General features: G+C 38.3%; 1 protein-coding gene across 2 annotated transcripts in view; it reads right to left on the bottom strand.

The window, feature by feature from the left end:
* Window positions 1-21096, bottom strand: part of sgcz (sarcoglycan zeta) — a 262252-nt gene that overhangs the window by 240471 nt on the left and 685 nt on the right. The gene's annotated exons all lie outside the window — the stretch shown is intronic.

Here is a 21096-nt window from a genome sequence, read left to right as displayed (position 1 = left end):
TCGTGTCACAATGCCTTGAAAGTGCTACAGAAAAGCGCTATATAATCTCAAACTCAAAGGTTGAAAAGCACTGTATGCGCAAACACCGATTATACTCATATGAAATAATTTTGAGGAATAATTATTAATTGATAGTAGCATTATTACTAAAATGTTAATGATTAGTTTAATTGTGGAATGTAATTATTATTTTTAAACATGTGAGGAAGACTTTACTCAGTTTATGTAAGTATTCATAGGTTTTGAATTAAGGTTCACTTTACCCAAAATATATATTATAAATTTACCCAATTAAATTATATTTATTGGGTAGATTATACAGTTTTGTTTTTTTAATAGTGTGCTATAGGTTAAGGGTTTAGGTATACGACTGATATAACTAATCAATGGTGGCTGATAATTGGCCAAGCAGATGAACATTAACCAACAAATTAATATTTCAGGATACGACTACAAATGGCACACATGAACCCACTGTTGTGGCTTTTCTTAACATTTCTTAAGCTCAAATATATTTTGTTGAAAGATCAGTAATATTACAGATAGAACCCCACACTGTAACCAGTGTGGTCACCTTGTTGGAGTTTCTAAGGATACATTTACATATTCATATTGTCGACGGGTGCAATGTCATAGCGAAGTGTGCAGTTTATGCAAGACTAAACAATAGACCCAAACAGTTTTTCGGGTCACCTGGGTCTGTGAACCTCTGAGGAACACGTGGCAGTTACTTGCCTGTATGAATTGTCAACTTTGAGGTCAAAACAACATACCATGAGTTAATAAATATAATGAACTCATGAATAATGAATCATACTATTCACAATAAACCCACAAGCAGTGGTATCCTTTGCTATGCCTTAGCTTGAGTTTATATTGTACATAATACTCTCCATCCATCATTTCTCTTTCTATAGCATCTGCTACGGGGCGCAAATATCAGTGGATCCTGCCACCAACGTACCTGTCATTGGAGATGCACCTGAAGGGGATGCCTTCATTGTTGTTGCTTGTCAGTGTGTCACATTTCTTTTTACAGGATCCCATGGTAATATCTGGGGAATTAATTAACAGAGGCGAGGATAGCTGAGCCTCAGAACATCTGCAATAAACCACTCTTGGATCAATTTAAAAGCCTAGGTTGACTTACATACATTTGAATGCAAGTTTTTGTCCTCAAGTGATTTTAGGCTTGATTCAGTCCATATTACGTCTTTGAATATACTTGAAAAAAATCTCTGAACTTATGTTTGCATTACCTCCACTTGACTGCATTAGTTCTCAGCTTAAAAAAGTTTGAAGAAGGGTTTGAACTCAGTTTCAACCCGTTCAAGGAAGAATTTGAGCACTAAAAACGATGTGCCAATGGGGCTTGATAGAAGCAGGAGACACACTTGGATGGTGGATGGTGCATGGCTCAGGAGAACAAGGGAATCATTAATGTTATTCGTTTATTGGCTTGTTGGCTACCAAAGCTTACAAGCTGAGTTCAGGCGATGCAGAAAATAGTGACTTCAACATTTGCCTGGAATTGAATATTGATCAGGGATTCGTTTAGTTCATCAGATGGAAAAATGCCAGTATTACTCTCCTTCTGCTACACTTTGTCAACAGAAGACTGTTTTTGTGAGAATTCTGTGGAAAATCATACAAAAGTTGACACTATTTTTGAAAATGACTACTTAATAATGACAACTTTTTGGGAAATCGTACTGAAATATCATTTTGCTATGATTATGAAATGACACGATAGAAAAATAGTCTTGACCCACTTAAACACACTCTTGCTTACTGTTTACACTGTCAGCTCTAATAACTTTATTTACTGTGGTTGACTTGCAGCATGTCACATCACGTCAATCAATCATATGTGCAAGTGGCACGTTGGGTTTTTGAGAGGCAGCAAGCCACCCCTTTAAAACACAAATGCATGCAACGATTTTTTTTTCTCCCACGGTGTCCACAATATGGGTCATATTACATTTCCATTTTGTCCAAGCTTGCCTCAGAAATTGACAGAATAATAGGACACAAATAGTGAGCGCAGACTTCAGACTAATCCAATATTGTACATGTGTTTGCATCTAGTGTTCGCTTTAAAGAACACATAATTATTTTGTTTATTGAACTGCAAATGGTAGCTTTCCAACGCAGTCCAAAGCATGGAGCTGGCCAACAAACATCTGTAAATATTTGTCTCTCACTTATTCTCTCTCACTGTTTTTTATCTCACCACCTCTGGTGCAACCGGCTGTCTCATAGCAACACAATCACACACATGCACACATGAAAGTATTAAGTTATGGCAAATTCTTATTAAAATGTTTGTCTGCATTTTGGCCATCTCCAAATGCATATCTGTGTTGTTTGTTTGATGTGAGTCATAGCAGTGTCAAATCTACTTTCGCACTTAACATCTCAATGCGTAAGATTGATTTTATTTTTTGCTGAGATTTGATTGTGTTGTTTTTCACATTACTTTTCAAATGCATGAAGTGCTTTCAGTTTGGTTTTCACGCCTTTATTAGCTATAAACAGCTTTGTTTTGATGTATTTTAGGGTCTCCGTGGAGGATGAGGCGGGGATAGTGAAAGGGATACATGTCTTAAAAAAGTTTGTGAAATGCTGCTCGATCTAAACATCTTTGCATGTAGGTGATAAAGAATAGCAGATTAGCTTCAAGGTTAGTTTCATCTCCTTTTTCCAAACTCTTGTTTGGTGTGATGAAGAGAGAAATTTAAAGTGGCAGGAATAAAATGTGTTAAATGTGGCAACAGTCAAGGTGGGAGTCAGGGAGACACATGGCGGGACACTTACTGTGATGGATCTTTCCTTTGCTCTTGTAAATCTTTGTTAGACGGAATGAAAGACACTTCTTCTCTTGCAAGAGAATACAGTCAATTCAAATGTCACATTCAACTCCAGACTTTTTGATGAACTGAATTATGTACTATGTAGAGGAAATTTACCACAACAGACGGACGGTTGCATGTGATCCAATAATGGCATTGTGTTTAGACTTGGTGAAGCAGGATGTGGCTCACCACAAATCACCTGGGTCATTCCTGTACACAAATTTCTCTGTAACTGTAAAAAAAATAAAAAGGTTTGTGTTCACAAAGCTCCTCCTGTTTTGTTTCTTCTCTGTACCACCTCTCCACTTCCATGAATGTAGTAATAAATGACAAAAATAATACCCTTGAGTATTTCCCAGTATTTATAACAGTAATCTAAAAAACATTTTACCACAACAAACTATATAAAAAAAATATATTATAAAAAGAAATGAAGGATGTGTACCTGTTTTTTCAAGGCAAGGGAAGCAACTCAATGTCCTTCACATGATTTACAAGTACATGATAAAAGCGTAGTGGTTGGCTCACCTGTTTTCCGTGCTTTGTGGATTTGTTTACCACTCAGAGTAAAAAATAAATAAATAAATGATTGCATTAGATTAATTTCCCTTTTATTTATCTGGCCCATGCTTTACATTAATTTTCTTTTTCAATTCAATATTCTCAATGATTTCATCACTACAATTAGTAAAATAGTTGCATTTTTGCATTTCCTGTTCGCAATGTTATTTTTTAATAAGTTTTGCATATGGCAAAACAAAATGTTCTAATTAAGGCCCATTCATTGCCATACCTACATTATTTGACTTTAAATTACAAAGATCAGCCTAAACTTACCATGAACGTTTTTTCAACCACGCTAACAGACACGTGAATCTTATGAGTGGACTATGTTGTCACAGAGAGATTAGTCGCTTGCTCAATGGCATTTCGGCAGCACTCAGGAAACAAATTGACATTTCTACAGTATCTTGAACCTGACACCATCCAGTAGATAGATAGATAGATAGATAGATAGATAGATAGATAGATAGATAGATAGATAGATAGATAGATAGATAGATAGATAGATAGATAGATAGATAGATAGATAGATAGATAGATAGATAGATAGATAGATAGATAGATAGATAGATAGATAGATAGATAGATAGATAGATAGATAGATTTATTGGTTTTTGCTATGTTTCTTGAGAGAAAAGGTTGGAAAAGTCCAGTTATTGTAAACAGGACTATCAAACCTTGAGTGGAAGACAAACTTGGGCGCTATTCACACTGGCGCAGGCAAGACAAATGCAGCAACAGCAGGTATAAGGGCAAGATCAAGAGACTTTTCCCATGAAAAAGAAACCGCATCATGTGTTCCATATCAAAACAAGTCTCTTTCATGTCTGAAAGAAAAGGGAATACGTTATTTTCCCGCAGTGTATTTTCAATTTCGAGAATGAAAGTTTGCATGGGCTGCCTGTCCTCCTTTGTGGCATTGAGGCAAAGGTGCAGGAACAAAGATATGAGGAGTTGATTTGCTTCGAGCTTAAGATGAATGCTCCCAAACCCAAACATCAAGACTCAACCTTTGCAGTCAATACCTGCACTGATCTCACACCTGAAAGAACCTTTCATTTATACGGGGGTTGCTGTGATATGGGAAGCCAGGGACAAGTGATGCTGCTGTGACACTCATTGACAAAATGCTCGTCTTTTATTTGTTTGTTTATTACTTTCTTTTCTGGAGAGCAGAGTTGAAAGTTTTGTACTGTGGTGCAATTTTTTTTTTTTTTGCAACCCGATATTAAAGGTGACGTTTGCACTGTTAAAGTGGAAGTCAACCTTAAACATGACTTAACAATAATATATTATATATGACCTCACTAGTCTAAGCATAACATTCTGATTAATATTACATTTGTGGAATATGACTTATGAAGCAAAATCCAGCCGTTTTCATCCATCTCAGGGAGCGGCCATTTTGCCACTTGCTGTGAACTGAAGATGACATCAATGTTGCTCAGGGCTATGGCAACGACCAATCACAGCTCACCTGTTTTCTGGAGATGCTCTGTGATTGGTTGTTATCTGAGACCCGAGCAACATTGATGTCATCTTCAGTCAACAGCAAGTGGCAAAATGGCCACTCCCTGAGATGGATAAAAACGGCTCGATTTCGCTGCTTAACTTATACTCCACTAACGCACTAGCTAACGTGGGACTGCAATAGAACATATCATTGTCAAAGAAAAATGTTGGGGGTTTACTTCCCCTTTAAAACTGCTAGCAAGATTTGAATTTAGCCTCACTTCGCTAATCTTTCAGAGTCAGACCAAAGCCATGCTCACATCACCACAGTGCGCTGTAAACAAGTTAACCCCTAAATGTTATCAGTATTTAAGTTTTAGTTGTTGGAATTTAGAATTAATAAAAAAAATATATATCAAAAAGAGATGATAAACATACCTGTTAAACAGAAATGTTGCTAATTCTGCGGCACTTCTAAATCCACTTGGTTGCCTGAGGTAACTTTGCTTTGCTTATGTTTGTTGTCTTACGCAACTATGTCTTGTGGCAATTAAAATTTAAAAAAAAAGCTCTATAGTTATCAATTTAAAAGAAACACTTATAAACATACTGTTAAAGTAAAAAGTTAAAATTTAGGATAGCTTATTTTTTTGATAAAGAGCTCATGTATTGAATAAGATTGTGCAGGCATCCCTAATGTTTCTGCCAGGGAATATATGTCTAAGAAATCTTAGTGGCTTAATGGATGATTAGTCATAGCTTAGACGTAGAAAATGTACTGTATCATTATGCCAGGGTATTTACTCCACATGTACAACTGATTTGAGATGCTTACTATCAATTTCATGGAAATTCAATCCGTTTGCAATACCGCATTCTGGTCATAAAAGATCATGTGTGTCAGCTATCTTAAGTCATAAAGGGTGACAGCATCATCAGCCTGTCTCCATGTGAGAAGATGTGATGCCATATCGACCTATGTGGATGCCTGCTGCGTTCTCATTCACGGACTCTGGGCCGAGCCCCCACTCTCAGGTTTGCTAGCCACTCACCCAACAACCCCTGCATGACCTACTCCCATCAGTCACTGCTCCATCCCCTTAGTTTCAAATTGCAAAGTGCACCTACGTTTACCATGCCTGCCACTGCGGCTTTCAAAGAAAATACCGCTACAGTACTTTAAATGGCGAGTGTCCCCATCGCTTTGCCGTGTTTATTCAAGCTGTCAGCCACCTATACCTTCTTCGAAAGTCCCCCTGTTTGCATTGAACAAATTTGGATGACATTTATGAATAAGATACGTGCTGCAAATATAATACTGTAATCAACCTAAATGGCATCTAAAAATAGATTATACTATGTTAATGGCATTGGAAGTTGTGGCCTTTGTTTGGAATAGGTGCCAAAACAAAACCAAAGAAAAAGCAAAATACGTGCAGTCAATACTTTGGACTGACTTCTGTTTAATTGTAAGAGATTAAGTTATAATTTGTTGCTTTTATGTAGTCTCCTGCTGCACTCAATTAAAAATCTATTGAGATTCTTCCTTGTAGCTCTTGTGCTTTGTTTTGTACCATATGGGCTCTCTTCTCTCCTCTTAGGACTTTCTGCAGGTAATATTAGTGCTATTAATACCATTAAATAAGTAAACACTTTCCTCCTCCCCGACCTATTCTCTCACTTCTTCACTAATACCTACCCTTTCTTTTCTTGCTTAAACCAGCCGAGACAGCACATTTAAGTTTTCACAACGACAAAGCAATAATACAAGTGTACTTTTATAATGCTGCTCTCTGCGGTCATTTTCTTTTCTTTAGAATGTAGTCATTTCTTCTTTTCTATGATCATCTGAGCATTTGGTGAACTGTATTTCTTATGTCTCCTTCATTCTACTTGCTTGCCTCTACAAATGTTATCATACTCTCCACTTAAGGCTCTGCAACCAGAATAGCCTCCCGTTCCTCTTCCCCGTCACATTCGCTTTTTACTTAACTCCCATGCTATTTGCTAAGAATGGTAAGAATGTTCACGAACCATATGCACGTCACCGTGAGCAAGCCCCGTCTTTCAGTATATCCACTTTCCCTTTAGGGTCAGTCAAGGAACACACAGGTGAAAAAGAGGGTGACTCGCACCCACACATCTGGTGATTGACCCTTGCACACATACCAACTTGCTAAAAGAGAAAAAGTGTGACCCCCTTGTGTTCTCATTAGGAAACAAGGCTTCACGTAGCCGGAATGTTATTTATTTATTTTATTGAAACACAATCAAGATTGTCAAGTAAGAACTGCATTGCCATTTTCACTTTAGCTGTATAATAACATTACACAAGAACGACACAGTATGCTGGGTGAACGCTTCTTGATTCAAGTGACACAATTGTCACAACGAAACAAGACGTTTATTTTGCTACTAATTATATTGGATTTGGGCAATTTGTATATGTGTTGTGGCAGTGTAGGCAGAAAAAATAATGGCATGTTATTGGATTTCCTCAAATCCGAATCAGGCCTTGATCATATTACTGTAGAAATAACATGCAGTATCTGCCAATATGACTGCAGTGTTGGCAGACTGACTGGCTATACCAAGACACTGGGGGCTGAATGTCATTGAAAAATACACAGATCAATTACCATATTACTATATTACAGAAGCATAGACCATCAAATAATGAAAACAATTGCAAATTGTAGTGAGTGTAACAATATTAACTGCATTTAAACCAATGGGGGAACAGTCAGCATAGCCTACACTAATCTTTATGTAATATTTAATTGCTATCGCAATAAATATAACCACGGTATTATTGGATACAAGCCACTTTAATGTATATGTCATCAGTCAACAGACTGAATATAGACTCTATCAAAACCAAGCATTTAAGATCTGCAGCCTCTGCCAAGGCTGAACAATCCACATTTGAAATGGCTCCAGATAAATGCTTGTTTACCCTACAGTACATACCACCTGCCAGAGAAGTGTTTTCTAAAAATGCACCTTCAACTTCAACCGAACAGAAAACATCTTCCATGATCTTTTAGAAAACACTCAGACCTGCACTGAAGATAGTGTTTGCTATTATGTTCAATCGGTTCAATACTCTAGTTCGTTAACAAGCAAACAAGTAACGAGTAGAAACAAACCTTACAATTTAAGATCATATCCCATAGAGTGCAAATAAAAAGTGATCCAATTTATTCTTGTCCTGATTTGCACCAAAGAAGATAAAACAGTTAAGGTGCAAAATGGATTAGGAAGAGCAGATTTAGGGTTTTTGCAAAGAGATTGGGAGGTTAATAATGTGTTGGCTGATTACTTGCCTGCTATCCCCTCTTGCCTGCCAGATATCTGGGACGAAGCGTTGAGTAATTCTTTTGGGGGTAGAGGGGGTGGGGTTTGACCAAAAAAATAAAATAAAAAATTGAGCACCAAATTTAGAGCATTGTTTGTATCCAAACTGGGGCTAGTACTTTATTGTCAAAATCCAAATTCATCCACTAATGTAGAGAATCCTACAGATTTTTATCTCGGATTTGGAATCTTTGAAGATTTGAAGCGGTTCTATGTCTTTCTTTTTCCCGGCCCCCAAAAATAATACATGCCACCTAGCTTGCCATGATTCTATTGCTATTCCTCCTCTCCACGACACACTGTGGCTCATTTGGCTGATGATGAGTTCTCTGCTTTGTCCTTGAATGAGCAAAAATCCCCAGACAAAAAGTGTCCCTGCACACATTTAGGTGTATGTGTGTCTGTGTGCGCATGCTTGTGATTGATGTGAGTGTGTCATATGCTTTAAATGCACATGTGGTCTGGCCTGGCCAATAAAAGTGTCAGGCATGAGTTTTGCGCTGTCACAGCTGGAGAAGCGATAAGTGACTTGTCAGGAGAGCGAACGGCAGGACGATAAATGCATGTGCATGTCGATGCAATATGCTGCTGGTGACCTCATGTAAACATGCTGGTCCATTCTGGTCACACATATGGTGCACCTGTGGGGGAAGCACTTATGTACAGCGAGATAAAGAGCAAATGCTGAATGACTGCTACAGAAATGTTTATGTTGCTAAATGGCGTAAACTGACATGCATACACAAAAAATGTTGAAATATAGGGTCCTTTTATGTCCAGATTAATTGATCTGAATTTAAAATCAAGTTGGCATATAGAATAAATGCTAGCATAATTGTAAAGATATATTTTTGTTCATAGGTGTTTTTGCTGCATTGTTCTGTTTGTGATTCGACAGCTTTTGAGTCGCTGTTCATGCAGTCATTGGACACGAGCCAATGTCAATCAGTATGACATTACCACTGCTGTTGTTTTTACTGTATTTCAGTTTTTTTTCATGGCCAAACACTAAATGAGGCAATTTACAAGCACACTAGTGGGACTAACTAATGTGTGGCTTATAAAAAGCAATATCTGATTATTTTGTGGGGAAGAAAAGTACAAAGTTCAAAGGAAAATAAGCCAATTAAGACTACAAATGTTTTAATTTGCTGTTAAATCATTGTGTTCTTTAATATATTTAAATCATTACAGTTAAATATCATAGTTTAGGTCCCACACACCCTGGAGAAACAAAAACACTGACACCCACGTTCAAACTGACAAAAAATATATAGGGCTCTATTTTCGTGCCCAGCACGAATCTTGCGAAAGGCGCTCCCTAAATCTGCGCAGAGGCAGGGTAGACCTTGTTTTGGTATTGTAAAAGGGCACTTTGCACTGTAATGAGCATGAACACAGTTGGCTTGATTTCACGCCAACCCGCAGCGGCTTCTCTCATTCCCTTGCGCACTTATTTTTTTACGTATGTAGCAGTATAGTAGATAGTCTTTGTCATAGCAGAAGAAGAAACTTATTTGTTTGAGTGCTGACGCAGGTCGAGGCGTGCAAAGTACACTGTTGCTGCCAGTGCCATCATTTAGATGTGGTTCTAGCAGGTGTAAAATTTATAGACAAATTTCTGCCACCAAACTGTCAGATGCATGTCAAAGGAGCCATCATCAGTATGCCGGAACGGCCAGCATGGTGCGGAGAGATGAACCAAATTTCCAAACAGGTGCAATGAGGCTTGCACTGGCATGAAAATCAAGACGCACTCGTTTTTAAGATCAAGCGCAGCTGCGCTGTCTATAAAAATAGAGTCCTTAGTGGGGTTTCTTTGTGTACTTACTTTGCTATTTTATTCAAGGTACAGTACTTGGAAATGTTTTACTCACGTTTGCATCTTTCATTAGCACATCTCCATAGTTTTAATTGATGTAATACAAATAGTGATTCCTGATTGTTTAGTAAAAATGTGTGCATTTGTTTTTATAAGGACATACAAAGTATTGCTGTGAGTCCACGTTGCCTTTTTTTTTAGTGGTTTGATGCTCAACTGAAGGAGCCCATTAAATAATGCTAATTAAACGAAAATAGCATTGACACAATAATCAGCTGGAATAGCCTGGCCTCGTTTCTAATCAACTGGACTAAATTGCATATAGTAAAGTCAATGTAATTAACAAAAATAAAATTAAAACTCGTAATGAAGTAGTCAAAGTAAATAGGAGAACACTGAATCATGAAATGAACAGAACACTTTTTTTCCCCTACAAGCACTTGTTTTTTTCATTAGCCTTTTTCACACTGGCCATCTAAGCGGGCATTTCCCTGAATTTTACCCAGCTTGACGTCGTCTGTGTAAGGTACTGATGCGGGAAGTGGGAGTGTTACATTTACTCTGTTTGGTAACGTCCTGCAATGGCTGTGGTAGGAGTAGAGTGTAGGTTTTGGTGAGGGATAGAGTGAGTCTTTGATGGAGAATATTTACTGTTTCAATGTCATTTCAACAATCAGTCGGTATGACGGCTCCCTTGTAGCCTTGGGATGACAAATTAAACCGCATCGAGGGAATAATTGTCTTAAGATAATGAAGGATGCCACCTGCTTGAGCTGACAATTGAGAAGGAAGGTAAAGAAAATGGTACGGTAACCACTTTAATTGCTCTTAACTCTTTGACTGCCATAAACGTTATAAAACGTTTAGCATAAACCTAGGGAAGGGCGCCGAGGACGTTAAAAGACGTCCCCTATGCTTTTTTTTTTTTTTTTAAAAACGGGTGCAGGAAAGCCTTGGGCAGCTGTGCTGAAAGTATCAGGCAGATATGATTAGTCAAAGACTCGTTTTGGCCCCTAGAGGGCAGCGATGACTCTCTTTGCACAAGGTTGGATGGGCCGCCCACCGTGGGCGTCAGTAGAAGACGTGAGGCGGAGCTAGAGTGTTGAGGAGACAATGGCTGATCCAAGCCACAATGGCTTGACCAAGCAACCGGTTACAAGCAGCTCACGCTTGAGCATTTTTTTCAAAGACGGAAAGCATCAATCAATACTAAAAAGCGCATTGATGTCGACGATGATGATGACTCCGAGCTCTACGCCAAAGTTGGAAGCTTTGGCGCGACTGTTACTATCAGTAGTAAGCCTCACCGGCTAAGCGCGGCTAGCGCGGCTAGCGCTGCTAAGGCCGGAAAACGCGCACAATAGCCGGCCGGGTACTTCTGCACAAGCGGACATTCGATCGGGCGATGGAGAGTTGGCATCGACCAATGCAGATTGATGATGATGATGATGATGACTCCGAGTTTGACGCCAAAGTTGGAAGCCTTGACGTGTTTACGATCACGTAGTAAGCCTCACCGGCTAAGCGCGGCTAGCGCTGCTAAGGCCGGAAAACGCGCACAATAGCCGGCCGGGTACTTCTGCACAAGCGGACATTCGATCGGACGATGGAGAGTAGTCGAAAAGCATCGACCAATGCACATTGATGATGATGATGATGGTCACTCCCGAGGTTGACGCCGGAGTTGGAAGCATTGACGCGGCCGTTATTCTCTCGTCATAAAGCCTCACCGGCTAGCGCTGCTAACGCCGGAAAACGCGGAGCTGCACAAGCGGACATTCGATCGGACAATGAAGAGTACCCCGAGTCCAATGCATATTCATCGGAGGAGCGGGTACAGTCTGATCACGGAGAAGACACTGTTTCTGGACTACGATGCCACCATGAATGGAGTGGATAAAATGGATCAGAACATCTCCTACCACCCGGTATAGCAACTGAAGGACACGGGGAAGCGAGACGTAACGAAACCGTAGCATGATCCTGATATTAGACTTGATGACACACTGCAGTATATACTTGCTATTCCCCGGAAAAAAACGGCCTGCAAGAAAGTGGCGCACGCGAAGAGGCAATCTGTTGTGCAAATGCTGTTGCGTCTCCTTGCACGCAGGAGAGTGTTACAAAAAGAAAAACTGTCGTTGAAACATCCACATATTTGTAAATAACACCACAGTTGCACACATTTGTAAATAGTTTGCCAAATTGTTGTCAAATTGTTACACTGTTGAATGTAAATAAACGTATTTTGCTATCAAAAAACACTTTTTCATTCTTGGTGGTAGTGTTTTATAGAAGTAAAGCACTATTTAGGTGTTTGTGGCATCATTCATGGACAAAAAGAAGTGTAAAATTCACTAGAATGCATGAAATAATATCGTTTCACTAAAAGCTTGATTTCTCCGTATTTTGGTCCAAAACAGGCGAAATTGGGTCAAACTAACCATTTTCTATTGTTGATTACTAAAGAACGGAATAAGGTAGAAACAAACTCTTTTTTTCTGATGAAAGATGAAAGTCCTATCTTTCATTTGGTAGTACGTGTGTTTCCATATTCCAAACAGAACATTTTCTGTGGACCTTGAAAGATCAGTAAAATGCTTAAATCGGCTGGCACTGACGGCATCCCTTTTCTGAAAACGTCTGGCAGTCAAAGAGTTAATGCACTTTATAGAAAAAGTATCGGGACACCCATGGCTTGATGATGTACGGTTTATATAATTCTCCAGATGAGATAAACGAGATTAGATCAGTCTTATTAGCGTAATTCAAGACGCCTCACCGAAAAAAACTAAATTGAATTACACTATAGCTGTTATGGCTGTAAGATCAAATAAACAGTCTGTATTCAGGCTTTCTATATAAGCTACTTACATAGTGTTGAAGTGTTAATGATTGAAGTTGGGGTGATTTATGCAGCATGTGAATGCTGGATTGCACTGGCATTATATCAGAGTCATGCAGTGATGCATATACTGTAGCATCAAGGCTTAATCACTGTGATATGAGGGAGAGCTACTTCGCCACATGCATCAATGAAATCACCTGGAGCTTGTCCAAAATCCATTTCAACGGGTTTGGGAATTGATGACAACTGCTGCCCCACCCATCAATGACAGAAGTCATCAACGTGATCAACAGAGGCTTTACATCACGGCTAAATGGAGTTGCGTCACAATCAGATATTGGAGTGAATCAACAAATACAATTCCTTTACTTTGACATTACTTTATCTCCTCATAATAACTACTACAACACGGTTGTTTCTGTTGGTGATTACATCACCCTTACATTTAAAAAATACATATTATGCTGTCAGTCGATTAAGACTTTTAAGTGTAATTAATCACATGAGTTCAGTAATTAACTCGTGATTAATCACAAAGTAATCACACATTTTATATCTGTTCTAAATGTACAATGTTTGTTTTTTCAAGTTTTTCATACTTTTGTTAATGAACATAAACGTGGAAGTACAATGTTTGTTTTTTCAAGTTTTTCATACTTTTGTTAATGAACATAAACGTGGAAATATATGTTAACCTAACACAAATAAGGTTGTAGCTTTTAGTTTATTGATAGAATAATTTCATAGTAATATATTTGAAGTTGTAAATAGGAGTGTGAAACATTGACTTGTGTTGAGGTCATTTTTCTGCCACTATATGGCATTAGTGCTTCATGTTGGACATTGGTGACATGAACATTAAGTTTTTCTTGTCATATTAAAAGCTGGGTAATTTTTAGCATGAATCAACAGTAACCTATAGGCTTAGGGGTGTGCGTTGATCGGCATTTAAAAAAGTTCAGTTAAACGAACTTTTGAGTTAATGTACTATGCACTCATTTTGCCCCCCCAAATATATATATATATATATAACTCAAAGAAAAGGTGGGGGCCACCAGTTGTCTATTCCTATCATAGGTGGTGTCCTGGCGGATATGATGTGTAATTGTGTGTTTTATGTGCAATTATTATATTTGAAGCATGATATGGACCCTGGACCTGTTGTTGTGATAAGATAGTAATAGCGCTGTTCTATTCAAAATAAACAAATGTTTAGCATAGAGCTAGATTTGAACACATTTAAATAAAATAAGTACTACTACTACTACTACAGGTACTCCACTGAATTTTCAGTTGCCACCATTTTCACAAAGGTTTAGTCCAACACCGTTTTCTATTCAACTTTACTGTGGGTATTTCTTAAAAAAAAAAAAAGTAATTACATTTGCCCTTAACAGCCCATAGCTCATTACCCTTTGCTTTGACCTTCAATGCGTATTGGATGTGATATTAATAATGGTAATAGATGGCATGTAGGTTAGTGGCCTTCACAAGCTTTTCTTTAAGTACAAGTCTGCACCTGCACCCCAATGGAGACTTCTTACTGCACACATCTGGTCCCAGTATTCATGGTACCATTTATCATCAATCTAACTTGAAACAAGTTTGGATTTTTTTTCCAAAATTTTTAATTAATCAGTAACAGTCTAACTGCTTGCACGCTGATGTCAGATTATTTTATTAATTTACTGTTATGTTTTGGTTTTGTGGGGTTTTTGTTTAGTTTTGGGTGTTTGTGTCCTTCTGTGTCATCTGTTTTGTTATTTTTGTTATCTCGTCAAGCTTTATGTGATCCACCTGTGTTTGCCTGACCTTTTAAGATAACATGTCACACAATTTAAAATATAAAATTTAATATTTTGCTCATTTCATGACTGTATTGTGACTGTTAAAGAAATAATGAAGTGACTTGCTGTTGTGACACATAATTGGGCAAACCAAAAGGAGCAACAACGAGACCTCTCTTTCTTAGATTTTCCCTCCTTTTTTTCCCCTGCCTCTTTTTTTTCTTCCCTGTGCTCTGGGCATTTTTGGTTGTTTATAACTGTTTACAAAGTTCCCTGGGATCACGTCAATATGTCACATTGTTGATGGAAATGTTTTTTTGTTTTTTTTGCATATTATTGAAATTAATACTTACTTCTTTTTTTTCCTTCTTTTTTTAATGAATGAACATTGAAAAGTCGAAAATCCACGCACTTTCCCTTAAAGATTTAATAGTATTAATCATTTGAATATATTATTGTGAAGTTGGATTTTCACTTGATTCTTGGGCGCCCCCTAAATTCCACGGCAGCCTTAGCTTAGCATCTACCTATCTCGTCTAATGGGTGACTACAAAAACGACTCGTTTTATCACTCATTAACATTGCATCATCAAAGAGAACAAGACATTTTCAACACTTTAGATTTGTCAATAATTGGATGGATTGATGGGTAGAACAGAGAAGTTTGGCCCGCTCTCTTTTTCTCTGGGTAACCACTGACAGCCAAACCAGTCCACTGAATATAAGACGTTCATCATTTTAGCAGAACACACAATACCAACGTAAATGTAAATTACTGTATAAATAGAGTGGTAGGTGATGCTTAGGAATGTGTGCGCACAGTATTCCCCCACAACCTATTTTTAGCTGAAAATGTCCTGCAGGAATTGGGCCTTGCTCAGACTGGCAGCCCAAATCCGATTTTTAGCCCATCCAGATTGAATGTGGATGGCTCTTTTGTAGTCTGAACAGTCACAGAGCACATGAAATCCGATTTTTGCAGGACGGATTGAAACCACATGCGCAAGGTAGTTTCATATCCGATTTGGACAGGATGTGTCTCAGTCTGATCAGCTCGAAACACTCACAACGGATTTGACTGTCCTGATGTCACTCTACACGTGCAAAACCAATGCGCCCGCACTGTCAATATCCAATCGGTTCGCTGCCCGGCTGTTTCCTCGCATGCTCGGCAGTAGGGGTGTTAGAAAAAATCGATTTGACAATATATCGCGATATTACAGCACGCGATTCTCAAATTGATTCAATATGCGGCCGAATCGATTTTTAAACAACAATTGTTTATGGAAATATTCAACAAAACGTCTTACTTAAGGTTAGGATTCACACATTAAGCATGGAAGAATGTTATATTAATGGAACGTTAAGTCTTAATATTTTATTTCAGTGCTGTTCAAACATGAAACAGACTGCAACCTGTTTGTTAAATGCAGTGGCTCAGTTATAAGCCAGAATTTTCTGATAAATAAATACATTTGCATACAAATCTTACAGTGTACATGTACAAGTTTACTGATTTGTATTTTCTAAATTTGAGTTCACAATAATCAATTTATAGATTCGTATCGGGATTAATCGGTATGGCTCCACTACCCCGTCGGCTCCTATCATGTTCAAACGGAATTACAGTGACAGTTTACGTTGAAGCCGGTCTCGCTACCCCATCAGATCTTCACATGCGCAACCGGAAATAGCGAAATAGTGCCCGGACATAGCCATAGATATAGGGTCGTTAAAAAAGATTAAGAAAAAGAAAAGAAAACTGCTTAATGCGCTTGCGAGGAACGGGAAGTACGGAGTGGTAAACAGCGTCACATGACGTCAAACACTGTTTCCGTTTGACGTCGTTGCTACAGCAACCTGTCAGATGGGTCAATAAAGTGGCTCAGTCTGAACAGGGCCAGATCGGATTTGGACACTTGCTAAAAACAGTCAGCCCTAAAAATTGAATTTGAGGAGGAATCCGATTTGCCTGCAGTCTGAACGCATCCTTGTTGTGTGTTGGTGCAGTTTTGGTGTGTCACTATTAGCTGTGGAGAACTTGAGCGAAGTTCAACACTCTTTGGTTGGAAAGCACGGCAGCCTGCAGTCAATTTGGCATAATGAATGAAATCTCTTCTTTTTGGTATTTTCATATCCCAATTAAGATTTCAGTTTAAAGGAAGAAAGTTATGGCGAGTTGTGTGAATCCTCACAGAGGACATAACAAATGGCTGTACCTTCAAACAATTATACATGCATGCTTGGTGGAAATTGTGTTACTATGCCAGCCATTTAACTTATTTATGTGCATAATAAAAGAGCTTTAAACGTTAATCACAATGCAAAATGAAAGATAGCTGTGGCTCCTTATCAGTACAGTAACGTACAAAACTGTGTAGATAGCACTCGTGACGTCGAGCTCAGAATGTGAGTAGAATACAGCCCTTTACAAATTGCACAGCTTTCATGTTGCTGGAAATGTCATTTGTACATCAAATTTCAAAATATCACTTTTTGTTTTAAAGTTTTATTCCTCGCCATTGTTGTGCAACTCTTTCAGAAGTGCCCTTGGAAAAAATCACTGAACCTCTAATTGCTCCGTTTTGGACGCTCAGTGCCCAAAACGCATGACTGAACTAGCCTCGGGTGGCTACTGAATAGTGGGGAGAAACCTTGGTGGGTATACAGCCACCATGTGAATGTTGATTTTCTCTGGCTGTGGTTGAAAAGACCATATTCTTTTACACCCAATTTAATGGGTAACTAAATTTCTGAATCTTTACTTGGCAAGTTGGGAATATTTTGATGATGGACCATGGATGAACAATGACACGTTTAGAAAATGCAATCCTGGTTGTGCCTAGTTAGTCGACCGTCTGTTTCTATTCACAATCAAATCTGCATGTGCAAACCTTCGATGAAATCAGTTTCCTGCTATGACCAGATGAAAGAATGATGTCTCAATTCAACTCAAAAGTTATTTAAGAGCTGTTTAAAGTCTCAACTTGAGCTAACCAGTGCAAATTTAAACTATTTGCTTTTTCAGATACATCTTGATCTTAATCTTCAATTTGGGCAAAAATTCATTCTGCCTTCAGTCTAAAGCATGTAATTCATGGCCCAGCTATTTCTAACAATCAATAGCACTTAAACTTCCCAAATTGATATTGAAACCTGAAGTGATTTACAAGCAGAGACACTTTACTCTCAATCGCACACACCAAACAAGTCCTTAATATTGTATATTGGATCTAAAGTGGTAAAATCCCAACGTCCCCAAAGTTGTCCTTGTTCATATCCTCTGATTGCATTTGTGGAACACACACACGTGTAAATAAAGAAACAATGCACTCGACAGAAGTGCTGTGTTTTAGAGGCAAATTAGGCAGCAAGCCAAATCCTCCATATACCATACTGTAATTTACATGTGGATGCACATTTATTTTGAAATATTTTGTGAAAAAATTATGGACTTCTCAATCATATAGACACACTTGCTCTTCCCTTCAAATTTAGCTCAGAAGAGGAGGCAGCAGATGCATTCAATGTTGCTAAGGATGTTATACCAGTTCTGGGGGGGGGGGGGGGGGCTAAACAAAACAAACAAAAACAAGCAGATGGGTTGGATAGATGGACAGTTGGAAGTGGGCAAACAAAGATTATTCATCAGACGGTCCGATGCACTGATACAGCTTTTGGTTGAAAATGATTGGTGGACACCCAAAAATGTTCCTTGTGAGTTTGCAATGTTTCATTCAACCACGAGAGCTGTGCCATAAACATGTGATTAACTTACTTGAGACCTCAGACAAGAATTTGGGGAGTTTGTACTTGTCTTGAGTTTTTTCTTTTTTTAAGACAAAAAAAAAAAAGTTGTGCTTTACCTAGAGTAGTTTCAGCTACGACAGAAGCTTCTTCTCACAGCTTCCGAGGAAGGCAGCAGTCGTCGCCGAAACTAGTCAAGGTAAAGCACAACCTTTTTTTGTCTTAAAAAAGAAAAAAACACAGGACAATATAGATTTGTAGACATGATGAATTTTTTTAGCCATGGCCAAAGTCTGTTCAGCAAAAAGCATTTTGCACTAAACTTAGCTCAAACTAAACCTTTCAACACAATTGTGTCTAGAAATACCCTTTATCTTACTGCCAGCCATTTTAGAACATCTTAAAATGTTCAATACCCACACAGTATTGTGTTGAATGATTATACACCGAATTTATCAAATGGCAGAATCGACTCTCTCCTTTCTGCCTTTTCCGTTCTTTTATAGTCAACAGTAGAAAAAAATTGTAGGTTGCCCAAAATGCAGCCATTTCTCTCATGAACTCTCAAACTTTGTTGATCTCATATCTAAAATGAGGCAATGATGTCATTTACTGGTGGTTGTACATCAGTAAATTGGTTTCCAAGTTTGAAATTTACAAAAAAAATCTGCAAAACAGATGCTCCCCCATCCATCCGTGATGTAATTGCCAAGTATACGTCTCAATGGCAGTGTAAAAAGACCCTTATGGGACAATATTTTAAAGGGAAAAAAAAGTCTGATATACTGTACAGCAAGTGTAATTTGGTCAGATATGCCCACTATTCTGCATGCTATACCTACTTGTCTTGCTGGGGCCCTGTACTCAAAATTGACACTTAATAGCTCTTACTCTGCAGTCAAAAATCAACAACAGCCTGTGTTGCTATAACTACAGGAAGAAAAAAATCATTTCCATAAAAAGTAATGCAGAGCGCTTGGCATTTTCTCATACAGTATGTTCTCATATCCACTTAAAGTCAAATACATGTCACAAGCAAGTTGCAAATTATAGCATCAGGAGAAACAAAGACAATCAATATACACGACTAAATACAATATGCCCAACTGTTCCTTAGGTCAAGTTGACTAACATTTAAGGTCATTTGTTTTAACCAGAATGTCAATTTCCATCTTTCGACTGTGCAACCAGTGCACCAAATCAAAGTCAATTTCTTCTCAGCAACGTGATCATGTAAAAAGCTGCTTGAAATGTCAAACGCCAGGCGAATGGCATCGATTCAATTTTCTGATTTAGCTAATTGTCTGTTTCCAATAAATTACATTTCCAAGAAAAATTGCCATCTGCGTTAGACCAAAGTCACAATCCCATGTGTTTATATGCTGTATGTTATTTTCTGTAGCTGGAACATTTGTTATTGCTGGAAACAAATTTTATTTTTCAAAGCTCATTTGACTAAGTACATGCGTGATAAACAATATTATAAATATATTTATAATTAAAGTAGTATACTTCTTTGTTATTTTTAGCTTTATTTATGTTTTGACTTTAGTGAATAATATATAGCCCCTCACAGACACACTTGCTTTTGATTGACATTGTCAGAAAGGTATTCATCCATCCATTTTTTTTAATCACGTGTGCCCTCATTAAGATCATGGGTGAGGTGAGCTGAGTTGGAGTTGATCCCAGCTGACTTTAAGCGACAAGCACTCGCCAGCCAATTGCAGGGCACATATAGACAAACAACCATTTACACTCACATTCAACACCATACGTAATTTAGAGTCTTTGATATCCTTCCATGCATGTTTTTGGAATGTGGGACGAAGCCCGAGTAGACCTATACGGCGAAAACCCTTGAAAGCAGAAGGGACTCCACTGGATCAGACTTAGATATTGTTTTATTTTGCCCACCTCAATTAGTAAAACAGGGTAGCCAAAAATTGGGAACCTTGAATCTCAATATAATGCAGTGAAGTTCAACTATTAAACATTAAAAAAAATAAAATAAAATATTATTATTGTATAAGCCAAAAGTTTGATCTGCTTTTGTATTGGATCTCATTCGATGGTGCAGGCGTGCCCAACGTTATCGCCATAAGTTCTTCCTCATGTTTTTGCAGTGCAATGCTGTATATATACTCTATTTCTATTCAGAAGTACCAACAGCATCACACCCACTCCACCAGCAAATATATCTTTCAAGTGGGTGTTGTGCATTGCACTTGAAAATGATCACGAACTGGTGGTATCACTGCACATGAGGGAGAGGAAAAAATAAACAGCAAGGATGACCCCCCCCCCCCTCGCTCCCAAATTCTTGCACATAGAATCCGCCCCATCGGACCTTTCCGTCCCGTTATTCAAGCATCCCACCGAAAGCACACAGCAGCTCTGTGCAAGCCCAGCATTATTGAAATTCGCCCCACGCGCTGAATTGACATACCACGGCTGCAATCCATTTAATGCCAGAGCGTGATGAGCCGCTTTGGGGAACCACACACCTTTTTGGTATATATTTTGCCCTAAAATAATCTAGAAGTGTGACATTAATATAATGTTAGCATTCCGGTGACCTGATTCCCCACTTGCAGGTCAATTAAAAATAAAATAAAAACATAAAAACAGTCATCATCCAAAAGACCACCCATACATCCATTT

This window comes from Leptonotus elevatus, chromosome 8 (genome assembly GCF_054856555.1).
Source record: "Leptonotus elevatus isolate MCC_2025b chromosome 8, RoL_Lele_1.0, whole genome shotgun sequence".
In the NCBI taxonomy this organism is placed as follows: domain Eukaryota; kingdom Metazoa; phylum Chordata; class Actinopteri; order Syngnathiformes; family Syngnathidae; genus Leptonotus; species Leptonotus elevatus.
This window is presented reverse-complemented; position numbering and strand designations above follow the sequence as displayed.